Source organism: Vespula vulgaris, chromosome 22 (assembly GCF_905475345.1).
Source record: "Vespula vulgaris chromosome 22, iyVesVulg1.1, whole genome shotgun sequence".
Lineage (NCBI taxonomy): Eukaryota > Metazoa > Arthropoda > Insecta > Hymenoptera > Vespidae > Vespula > Vespula vulgaris.
This window is the reverse complement of record NC_066607.1, coordinates 1592623-1605000: the sequence shown is the minus strand read 5'-3', so window position 1 is coordinate 1605000 and position 12378 is coordinate 1592623. Positions and strand designations below refer to the sequence as shown.

Sequence of the window (12378 nt, the reverse complement as noted above, 5' to 3'; positions counted from 1 at the left end):
CTTCTTTCTTTCTTTCCCACGACCGTTATAATTGGCCATACAACCTCATTTCTCTCGATCAGTTTATATCGCTCTCGAACGAGACCGGACGCGAGCTGTCGAAGAATCGATATAGACTCGTCAATTTTTTATACGTATATACAAACACAAGCACACATACTTACACATATATACACACAACGTACGTACAGTCTATTATAGAGAGAAAGAGAGAGAGAGAGAGAGAGAGAGAAAGAAGTATGAAAAATTATCGCTTTGCTTTCCGACGAACTGATCGATCGAGTCACGGAATTTTTTCCGCGGCGATGATTTAACCTCCGCCAACAAGGAAGAAAACTGGGAGGAGGAGAGAAGGTGGGAGGGACTTTGATAGACCGTACGGTGTAGACTTGACTAATACGTCTAACGTATAGAGTGTCCCAAGGAAAATCTACCTCGAGGAAACGACAGGATGATATAATAAATAACGCTTTATACGCGATAGTTGGGGTAGATTATTCGAAGTAACGTTAGAGCGAAAAGAAAGAGATATTGCGTTCGTGGAAGATGGTTGAAAATTTCATGGAGGTAACCGTTCAATATCTCAACGTTGAAAAAGAGGACATACCTGATACATACCTTTACCTAGCTATCTACCTATCTACCTACCTATTTACATATCCCGAAGGATCGAACGATTATAAAAACTATTTTTTCTGTTGGTTTTCATATTTTCCTCTTTCTTCAATCATTCTTATTTCTTTTCTGATTTTCTCTTTTTCTTTCGTTACCTTTCTTTTGCTCCGATCGATCGAACGATCCTGTATCACATTTCGTTTTCTACTTTTTCGTCCACTTCATCGACTCTCGTTTTATCACAATCGTCGCAATGATTAAACTATAGTCGAGGAAAGAATCGACTCGAGTTGGTTGGATGCCTTGATAAATAATTTGCTTGGAAGGCATCGGACTCGGTCGAACAGTCTGACCGATTTAGCTCGACCGACTTACAAATTTCGTACGGCGTTGGACGGTCGTCGGCCTCCTCATCGTTTCCTCTTACACAACTATCCCCCACTCTCTTTCTCTCTCTCTCTCTCTTTCTCTTTCTCTCTGTCTCTGTCTCTATCTCTATCTCTTTCTTTCGAGTTCTATCACGACTCTTTTATTCTAATCCGCTTATACGGTCTTAAGGGTCGATCATTTGCTATAGAGAAAGAGAGAGAGAGTGAGAGTGAAAGAGAGAGAAAGAGAAAGAAAGAGAGAGAGAGAGATATCGGTATCAATTACGTTTATTTTTTTCATCGACTCTCTTCATCCTTCTCCCTCTATCTATCATCAGTCCATCATCCTTCAAATCGATTTCGCTCTGATCTCGATTAGAGAAGGTCGTATTTATCGAGGTTGCAACATAGAAGACCCTTCGGAATCAACGTTAAAAGCTTTCATTCGTAAGGGTAAAGCGGCGATAGTGAATACTGATGGTAGTGGCATTGATTATCGTCGACTCTCTCTATCTCTCTCTCTCTCTCTCTCTCTTCGAGCAATAAAAAAAAAAAAGAGAGAGAGAAATAACAAGGAAAATAAAGATTCGTCGTATCGTGGTCAAACGTCATGGGAAATATTGGCCGGGCCCACGCGTATGCGAGTATACGAACGAAGGATCGTATTCACGGGGGCCGAGATCGCGATGAGTATAAATTGCGTTCAAACCGCAGTTAACCCCGACAGGCAGCAGCGACAGCGAAAGAGCGAGTAGAAAGAGCATCGATACATATCGGGATCGTAAAATCGTAATGGTCTACGGCCGTCGATCGATGGAGATCCTGGTTGCGCGTGAATGAGCCCAGTTTCTGTTAAACTACTACCATCTCGTTCTGCGTTTCCCTTTAAAAGGTCTTTCTAGTTAAAGAGAAAGAAAGAAAGGAAGGAAGGAAAGAAAGAAAAATAAATAGAGAGAGAGAGAGAGAGAGAGTAAATGGAGAATCGCGTGGGATTAAACTGAAGTAGAAATGAGAGAGAGAGAGAGAGAGAGAAAGAGAGAGATAACACGACGTAGGTACGTGAGATTGCCAGAGAGAACGGCGAGAAAAAGAAGGAAAGATAAATACAGAACGTTAAACGATAGGACGTAGGTAGGTATCACGATGAAAATAGTAGATATAACGTAATACGTGTATATACGGATATACGTAAGGGAGAAAGATTTTTAGGGGTTAAAAAGGAATAGTTAGAGGTAAAGAAGAAAAAAAGAGATAATAAAAAAAAAAGAAAGAAAAATAAATAAAAGAAAAGAAAAAGAAGAACATTGAAGAGGTTCCTCCAGGCAAAAGAATCCGGTGAACGCTACCTGAATTTCCCTCTTTTTCTTTTTTCTTTTGTCTTGTTTTGTTTTCTTTTTTCTTTTTTTGATCTTTTTCTTTTTCTTTTTTTTTTAACCTGGAGTTATGTTATCGTCGTCTGGCGTATTCTCAAGGAGTCTTCAACCCCCTCCATCTCATTCTACCTTCCATCTCCCCTTAACTTCCTCTTCGCTCGATTGTCCTAAAGCAATTTCAAGAACATCTTTGTATCTTGGCCGATCAAAGAAAAGAAAGATATCGAGGGTCTTTTGAGTTAACGCTAAACTATTCCTATCTATTTACCTACTTGATTTTTTAATCTATCTAGATTCAGGGCTTTCGTCGTCAATCAATTATTCTCGATTGATTCGATTTTTAAAGAGACTTTTAAAGATCATATATAAGAAAAATATTAAACGTGTTAATTAAACGTTAAAACGTATATAAGACAAATATTAAACGTGAATATGAATAGATATTTATTATATTATTAAATAATTAATTAATATCTAGATAAAATATTACAATTATATCATTTATTCATATCTAAGTAATCGTCTTACGAGAACGAATAAAATCCAACGTGCAAGTCTCTTTAGCCATTGGGGTTTCCTGTCGATCTCAGGACGACAATAACGGAATTGTTAGACAGCTACGCGTTAGACACTACTGACAGCCAACAGTAAACCTACGTCCGGTTCTGTAAATGCTTCGCTCTAATTGTTAGCTTCAGTTAATATCGTGAGATCGCGTCGGTGGTTTCTCTGGGAGAAAAAGAAAAAGACAAAGCAAAAAAAAAAACAGAAGCGACGATGGAAGGAAAACGTTAAAAGATCCAACAGACGATTTTATCAAGAGTCAATTTTTTTTTCTTTTTTCTCTCTCTTTTTTTTTTTTCTCTTTAAAATATCGTCGTCGTCGTCGTCGTCGTCGTCGAGACGTCGCCGTACGAATGATCGATCGATCGTCAACGGTCAAATTAAGGCACGCGAATAGATCGATTAAGTTAATCGGCTCAACTTGATGACTCGGCCGAACTCGGGTCCCATTTGCGGTCGATGCTTCTAATCGAATCGAAAACGTCGGTCGTTATCAGTCGTTATCAGTCGTGATAAAGGAAAGCTTCCTTTGAGTGAAAATTTCTTGTTCTTCTTTTTTCTCTTTTCTTTCTTTCTTTCTTTCTTTCTTTCTTTTTTTTTCGCGAGCTTAGTTGTCTTTCCCATCTGGCGACTTTCAAAGGCGGCAATCTTTCAGCCTTCTATTCGCATCAACGTCGAAGCAAACTACACCATAGATCCACGACAAAGCTTCTCTGGGATGGTAAAAAGTAATGCTCGAGGTTTGCCTCGGAGTAGAAGAAGAAGCTCTCAGGAAGGAAGCCAGGCCTCACAATTTCTATTTTTAACGGGGAGACTCTGGCCTTTGACTAGATTGTTTTCATCGATGTCACATCGATGTAGAAATTAGAAGGACACGCGATCGAGTTATTTTTGAACTTTATAAAATATTATTTTATCGATAGGTAGGTACATGTTCAATGGCATGACATCCCATATATGTGTTTCATAAATATTCACGATCTCGTGCGAATATCATAGTCAATGATTCTACGTGCGTATCGAATGAATATATACAAAATCATAACTTCGCGAGCTGTTTCTTTTTTTTTTTCTATTTTATTTTATTTTATTTTATTATTGTTGTTTTTTTCTCTTTCCTCCTCCTCTTACCTCTTCCTCCCATAAAAGAGTACATAGTTAAATGCCTTCGAGCGAAAGTTATAATGTTTTATTTAAATCAATGTGCCTTCATCGCCGTAAAAGCTCTTTCTATCTCTCTTTCTCTCTCTCAAACGATCGAACGATCGATCGATTGATCGATGTACAAAAATGCATAACGATCGTATGAAAACCCATCTCATTTATGATTCGTGTAATTATGCTTAATTAACTCAAAACTGATTCGAAGCTTGCAAAAAAAAAAGGAAAGAAAAAAAATTAATGCAAAAAAAGGAGAGAAAAAAAAGTAGAAAATCGAAACGACCCGATTAAGGGTAACCAAAGTGTATGCGATTATAGTCATGTTCGGTGGTGGTGGTAGTGGTAGTGGTGGTGGTGGTGGTGGTGGTGGTGGTGGTGGTGGTGGTGGTGAAGCTAATTAAATTCGGTCGTTACGTCCTACGTATGCACGAGAATTATAAACTGTTTTTCTTTCTCTTTTTTTTCTTTTTTTTTTTAGTGGTAGGTTATTTTTTGACTGTAGATTGATTAATACTTCCATACAATACACTGTATATATATGTGCGTATACACGCTATATATATGTATATTCATACGTACGCATATATATATATAATACATATATATACACACATGCGTACATATGAAATATATATGTATATTACATACGTATACATACAAATATGCGTACACACATAATAATAATATACATATATATACACACACATGCGTACACACACAATATATATACGTATAAAAAAATTATCATTACTCTTCAGCACTATACTCTTTTACGTCATAAGCGACATTTGGATATTCGTACTCGCGAATAGATTCGTGTTTGTCACCTCGACCTACACGATCGTGCGCGATTCGAGCGAACACGCAACGGAGGAGGATGATGAAAAAGAGGAGAAAAGGAGGAGAAGGAGGAGAAGGAATAGTAGGGGAATGAAAAGAAGGAAGAGAAGCGAGAGTTACAGGAGAGGAGAGGAGAGAAAAAAGAAGGGAGAAGGAGGGAGGGAGGAGGAGGAGGAGGAGGAGGAGGAGGAGGAAGAGGACGACGACGACGACGACGAGCGAATGCCGCGCCCCATGGGGCTTTTACTACATAAGGCAACGGAGCGCTTAACGTAATCCGCATAAATAAATTCTACGTACTGCGAAGAATACCTAAAAGGCAACGTAGTCAACCAAGACCGATATATTTTATTCCGTTTTGAAAATAATTTCGATTCTTGATATCTTGTTACTACTAGACACGTAAATGAATACTAATAAAAACTTTATGCATTTATGAGAAGATAAATTAACGTTTGTAAATTCGTCCTTGAAACGTTCGATACGACGTTCAACAGAGAAGTAAATACTGCTTCGAATATCTCTGACCGAATGGATTAACGAGCCGTACTAAATAGAACGATGGTATCACAAGTTTGATATGGTACAGAGGGTTACCGATGAATTACGAGGAATCGTAATTTCACGGACGATGTATAATATTTAGCCACCGTAGATTCGTAACCTCGTGGATGAACATGCTTCGACGGTAGGTTTGAATTATGATGATCGATCATTAGACGATCTCTCCGCCATCTCTCTCTCTCTCTCTCTGTCTCTGTCTCTCTCGCTTGCTTCTTTGCCCTATCCATATCGCAATCGGCCGATCGCATTGCGTACATCAAGTATGATGGAAAGCTAACTAGATGGATACTACGTCTATGTATTTCTCTCTCTCTCTCTCTTTCTGCGTGTGCGTGTGCGTGTGTGTGTTTAATTACGAAACGAAAGCGATCGATTGTCAAACTCCGCAAATAATCAATATTATTATGAACATCGCTGAAATTCTGTTAGATCTTTGAAATGAGTGAAAAAGGATTTATTTATATTATTATGATTACAAACAAGTACATTAACGAAATTTTCCGAGATAACGAACGTTCCGTACCGATTACCTCTCTTTGACATAATCGCTCGGGAAAATATTAATTCGGACGTAATCGTCCGGGTTTATATAATCGCGTTTACGCTTACTCCCTGTATGTATGTATGTATGTATCATGTAAAATCGTATCGACAGTAGCGGAAAATGCGCTATCGGTCGATCAAGAGAGAAAGAGAGAGAGAGAGAGAGATTGATAGAGATAGAGAGTGAGTGAGAGAGAAAGAGAGAGAGAGAGAGAGATTGATAGAGATAGAGAGTGAGTGAGAGAGAAAGAGAGAGAGAGAGAGAGAGATTGATAGAGATAGAGAGTGAGTGAGAGAGAAAGAGAGAGAGAGAGCAGAGCTTCGCTATTTCCTAAAAGCAATATGCCAAACTTGGCGTAAATATGCGTAACCAAGCGAATAAGCTGTCTCGCAACGATCGATATTGCTTGTTTCGTTGGATATGATAATCGATCATCGACATATTTGCCGTATTGTGGTAGCTATGATGATTATACGCCGACCGATATTATCGCGTCGACGATTTTCTATAACGAAAGGATATGAGATATTGTGAAAATAGTTGAAAGAAGGCTTAGAGGATATTAACAAAGGTTGTTATACATGTTTAGAATCAATAGGAGTAGATAGAGATGGGGATGCGGAGGAGAGAGGGTATGAAAATATTCGAGCAAATTTCAATCGAACGAATGAACAAAAATCGATAATTTCGTGCCGGTTCGTCGACTATTAATTCGAATTATTCGCGTCAACTTTATCTCGAATAATAATTATTATTTCAATCGTAATTTATCGTCGATTATCGTCGTAATATATTTTTCTTTTATCTTTTGTCGGACAAATTCTCCATCGTACGCGTTGGAAAGAGAATATTAACGCTGAAGAGGTAAAGAGAAATGAAAGAAGGGGAATGAAAAGAAAGGAAAGAAAACACACGTCCGTTGGGTTTAATAAAATCGTGAATCGAAAATAAAAAGGCTGGTTTGGACGATCTATCAGATCCTTTAAATCCTTCCAAGACCAAACGACGACGAGGACGACGACGAGGAGGAGGAGAAGAAGGACGAAGCCGACAAGAATGGTGATATTCTTGGAGTCGAAGCTTTTGAATGCACGGCACGAGTCCGATAACGACTAGGTTCCATTATCTTGACATCCTTTATCCAAAAGTTTCGACTTCTCTAGCATCGCTATAGAGAAACTACAAAATACACATCTACTTTGTACTTCGCAACTAATTATTTGCCGACGTACCTTAGATTAATATACATACATACGTACATACATACATACATACATAAATATGTATGCATAGATATTTCTTATGTAGCAAAATAAAAATATTAGGGAAGAAGAAGAAGAAGAAGAAGAAAAAAAAGAAATTATTTTACCTTGACGATAAAGAGAAAGTAAAGAAAAAGTATAGTCGGACAGGATTGGTTCGTTAAATTGTTATTTATTTTAGAAGGACGTTGAGAGAGGAGGAAGGAGTTGAAGGAGGATAGGGGTGGGTGGGTGGAGATAGGGAGTAGTAGGTGGTCTTGGGCTAGATAGGAAACGATCGATCGATCCTCGCTTGGCGTAACCTCCAACGTCGTTTCTTCTTTCTTCTCATAGTGCCTTGGTGACTTTGGTTTTCTCTCTCTCCCTCTTTCTTTCTCTATGGCGCGCACTCGTCCGTTTTGTACCTATACCAATTCTAATCGATACTCGACCCGACTACTCGTCTCGATACGACCGCTTTTCTCGTTTCTGTGAGGAGGCCGAGGACGAGGACGAGGACGAGAACGAGGACGTAGACGAGGACGAGGACGAGGACGAGGACGAGGACGAGGACGATGACGAGAAGGAAGGTGAGGGTGAACCCGTTGACGAGGAGAACCAAGAGGATGAGGAGGACGAAGTCGGTGGCATCGAGGAGACGTGTCTCCGCTCTTCGTATCTTTCAGCTTTTGTTTCCGACGTGATCTAATCGTCCTGTCGCGCTCGCTCGAGAGAGCTCAAGAATTCCGTTTGATTCATTTCCGTTAACTCCTTACCCTCCTCGCTTTTTCTACCCTCTCCATTTACCTTCAAGATCCTCTTCCTATCCTTTTTTCTTTCTCTATCTTTCTCTCTCTTTCTGTCTTTTTCTTTCTCTCTCTCTCTCTCTCTCTCTCTCTCTCTCTCTCTCTCTTTTTCTTTCTCTTTCTCTCTTTTCCAGGCGGAATGTAATTATCGAATGCAAGGAAGACGAAAGAAAGAAGGGGAGTAACAGGGTCGACTATCCAACAGCCCGGATAATAGAAGCTTCTATATGGTAGGAACCCGCTTTATGTCTAAAGCCATTCTCTCTCTCTCTTTTTTCTCTCTTTCCCACTCTCTATCTTTTTTATATGCGTAGGAATGATTAAAGTTAAATCTTCAACAAAGAAGAGTTTTGAAATGACATTCAGCAGAATATTCCAATAAAAATATTCGAACTCTTTTCGATGAATCACTTTTTTCCCATTCGACTGTAACAAGAAGATTGTATAGAACCAACCAAAGGTGTTATACCTTACTTACCTACCTATCTACCTATCTACCTACTTACCTACCTATCTACTTACCTAACCTACCTATGCCAATGTTTCTACATTCCACTTAACTGCTCCTGGATAAACCTTATCCCAAGCTTATTTCGAGCTTTCCCAGCGAACTTTAATCTTGACGAAACGCATAACCTAGCTCGTTCGATGAAAGGACTACACGTTGGGCCAGAACGATCGAACAACCTTAATCTTTGACGAAAATTAATAAACTTAGTCGTCCTCTCTCTCTCTCTCTCTCTCTCTCTCTCTCTCTCTCTCTCTCTCTCTCTCTCTCTCTCTCTCTCTCTCTCTCAGTCTCTGTCTCTCTCTATCTTTCTCTCCCCCATAGATTCATCCTACTTCATTCTATATGCTACGAGTGTACTTTATAACTGACGATACTAAGCAGCTTTAAACCCCTCGACAAATTTGGATGAGCCGCGCCCACATCTTGCGGATCATTATATTTGGTCTAAACGCCAAACGAGGGTTACCCGCATTTCCTAGTATTGTTTAGTTTCTCCAATTTCGTGCACTTCGCTGGTACTGTCTCTTACGATTCTCGTTGGAGAGATCAAGTGCCGCCACGAATGCGAGGATTAACGAAGTTAATTGTAACACACTCTCTCTCTCTCTCTCTCTCTCTCTCTCTGTGTGTGTGTGTCCATCTCTCTCTATCTCTCTCTGACACACACACAAAGTATTTTAGGTTCTCTCTCTCTCTCTTTCTCTCTCTCTGTTTCTTTTCTCTCTCTTTTTCTAATTCATGCACTCTCTTACTCCCTCATTCCCTTACTGTAAATATCGATGAGAAATCTACGTAGATAAACGAGCGTTCGTTCTTCGACTTAGGAGGTGGAATAGTTCATTCTACATAGTACACACACACACACACACACACACATATATATATATATATATATATATATATATATAGTAGTTGAACGAGATAAGACCATGGAGATTTTCAGTTCGTATTCACGGTAGATTTACTATATGCGTCTTCCCTCTCGTGAATAAGGAAATAAGTGCAGCATCCTTCGGTAAAAGTTCCTTCAGGTTCCCCCGAAAAAAAAAGAAAGGAAGGAAAGGGAAGGAAAGGAGAAGAAAAAGGAAACAAAAATGTTTGCAGAAAAAAAAGGGGAAGAGGAAGAAGAAGAAGAAGAAGACGAGTGTTGAGCGCATCCTTCCGCGAATTTCAATTAAGTTTCGAAACTTCGTACGATGGGCACTCAGAGAATCCTCGGAAAAAGTTTTAACGAATCTTCAGGGTCACCCTAAGGATATACATACATATACATATATATATATATATATATATATATATATATATATCTATATACAAATACAACGAACATAGTTGTATATTCGTATAAATCGTCGTCGCATCTAGTAAAGCGCTTTGAATAATTGTTATGGAAGGTTTAAGGCGAATCGAGTCGAGTCGAGTCGAGTCGAGTCGAGTTGAGTCGAGTCGAATCGTGTCGAGTCGAATCGTGTCGAGGCCCAGGCAATGTCTCTACTCCGACTACTCGACGATCCAATTTCGTCCTGGTACAAGAAACGTAATTATACGTAACATCGAGAGAGAGAGAGAGAGAGAGAGAGAGAGAGAGAGAGAGAGAGAGAGAGAGAGAGAGAGAGAGATCTCCGTCATTGGGATTAGTCGAGTATTCTCTCCATCTCGCAAAAAAAAAGAAAAAGAAGAAGAAGAAGAAATCATCGACGTTTCTACCTTTTGTCTCGATAGCGAGTTTTTATTAAAACGGTTCAACTCTCTCTCTCTCTCTCTCTCTCTCTCTCTCTCCCTCCCACATACACATAGAGAGAGCAATCTTTTTTCCCTCCAAGCTTATGAAGATAAACGTCAAATAACAACCGCAGAAAACGACCGAGACGCGACCTCTTTTCCCGTTCTATAGGACATTCTTCTTCGGCTTGGATACACAGAAACGGAAGGGGGAGGGCGACAGAGTGGTTACGAAAAGGGGGATGCTTACGTTTCGTTGTAAGGGATACGATGGAACGCGGACTCCGGAACGCTCAGACCTTAAATTTCTCGGATACGTCGCCGACACCGTTGCAGGCTGTTGAACTCTCGACAGATTCTTTAGCCCCGCGCGACAACCCCTCCCAACCTCCCAATCTCCCAACCTCCCTCTCAAAGCTTTTTCTTTATCCGTTGAAGTAGTAAGGGAGAGAATGAGAAAGAGAGAGAGAGAGAGAGAAAGAAAGAGAAAGAGAAAGAGAGGTATTACTTCGGCCACGAAACGTTAGTAACAGTAAGCGATAAGAGAACCCGTGAGCGTGAGCCTGCTGGCGTGTCGGAAAATAGGCGCGCTCGCGCGCATCTATTTTCGTTCCCGGTCACGTAACTACTATGTGGACGTATATTATGCGTGTTACCCGACTGCTATTCATCGAGTATCCCTTCCGTCTCCTAGTTATTTTCTCTTTATTTCTCTCTTTCTCACTCTTTCTATCAGTCTTTCTTTTATACAGCATATTCGTTGTTAGTCACGAATTAGTCGCGCTATTGACGTAGTTCCTTTACTTTAGTTACTTACTTCATCATTTACTTACTTATTTATTTATCTATGTTGTTTATTCTTCATCTTCGTTTACGTAAAACATCCGAAAAATTCATTTTTTACATACTGTGTTCGTTCTTAGTCACGAATCGTTTTTATATCATACTCGTTGCTCGTCACGAATTAATCGCGTGATGTCTTACTTACTTGCTTACTTACTTATTTATTTACTTACTTATTTATTTATTTAATTACTTACTTAATCATTTACTAATCATGAACTCTTTATAATAATATGTCGGTATATATGTGTGTGTCTCTGTCTATGTGTATTATAATATGCAGGCAGAAGTAAATGTTTTTTTTCGTCATAACTTTCACTTTCCTCGAAGAAACTTTTAACCCTAAGTCTCGTATATATTCCGTATTTAGAGATGAGAACGTTGGTTGTCTCTTAATAGCGTTCTTCTTATCTCTTACCAGATAAATCCGTGCTCGACTTTGGGATGCGTTCTAAGCCGGATGAACTGAAGATTTCCGCAATGTAAGATCCAAGAAGCCTATCGGACATACAGAGAAAAAGAGAGAGAGAAAGAGAGAGAACAAAACAAAAAAAAAGAACTTGAACGATGGGAAAGGATGAAATATTTTCTTTCGATATTATTATTATTATTATTATTATTATATATATCCGAACGAAAAACGAACGTGTAATAAGCGTAATATCGTCGGTAACAACGATTTTATCGAATAGGTTAGGTATATTCGTTCGTTCGTAAGCTTTCCCTTCTGTACGCATCGGTTGGCCTCATTAGAAAAGGGAGGAACCTTTTTATTCTTCTCGCTTACATACTTTCCAAGGTCTCCTCTTTCTCTCTTTCTCTTTGAAAGAGGGTCTCGTAGCACCCTACCGGCCATATTACTTTCGGCCGTAATTTAGCCGAAAGTTTCTCTACGTGTCCGTCCGAGAAGCTCTATCTATCTTTCTCTCTCTCTCTCTCTCCCCCCCCTCTCTCTCTCTCTCTCTCGTACCTATACCTATATACAAAGTATAGTAGGTACGTGTGCGCGCGCGCCCTTTTTCCGAGGGCTCGATCGAAAGGGAGGAAAGCGAGAAAGGATTGGTGGAAGAGGGAAAGAGAGCTCGATGGTTATATCGATCGATCGCAAACTATCCCGGGTATTTCGACGATTACAGAGAGGCGGAAAGAGAATCAGAAAGAGAGATGGAAAAGCGTGAACGTTCGTAGGTTGGAAAGAGAGAAAAAGAGGGAGACACTCTCTCTCA

The 12378-nt window shown here is 39.6% G+C and overlaps 1 protein-coding gene across 2 annotated transcripts in view; it reads left to right on the top strand.

Moving 5' to 3' along the window:
- The window catches only part of LOC127071496 (transmembrane protein 132C), an 88245-nt gene that overhangs the window by 31293 nt on the left and 44574 nt on the right, over positions 1 to 12378 (top strand). The window lies entirely within an intron of this gene.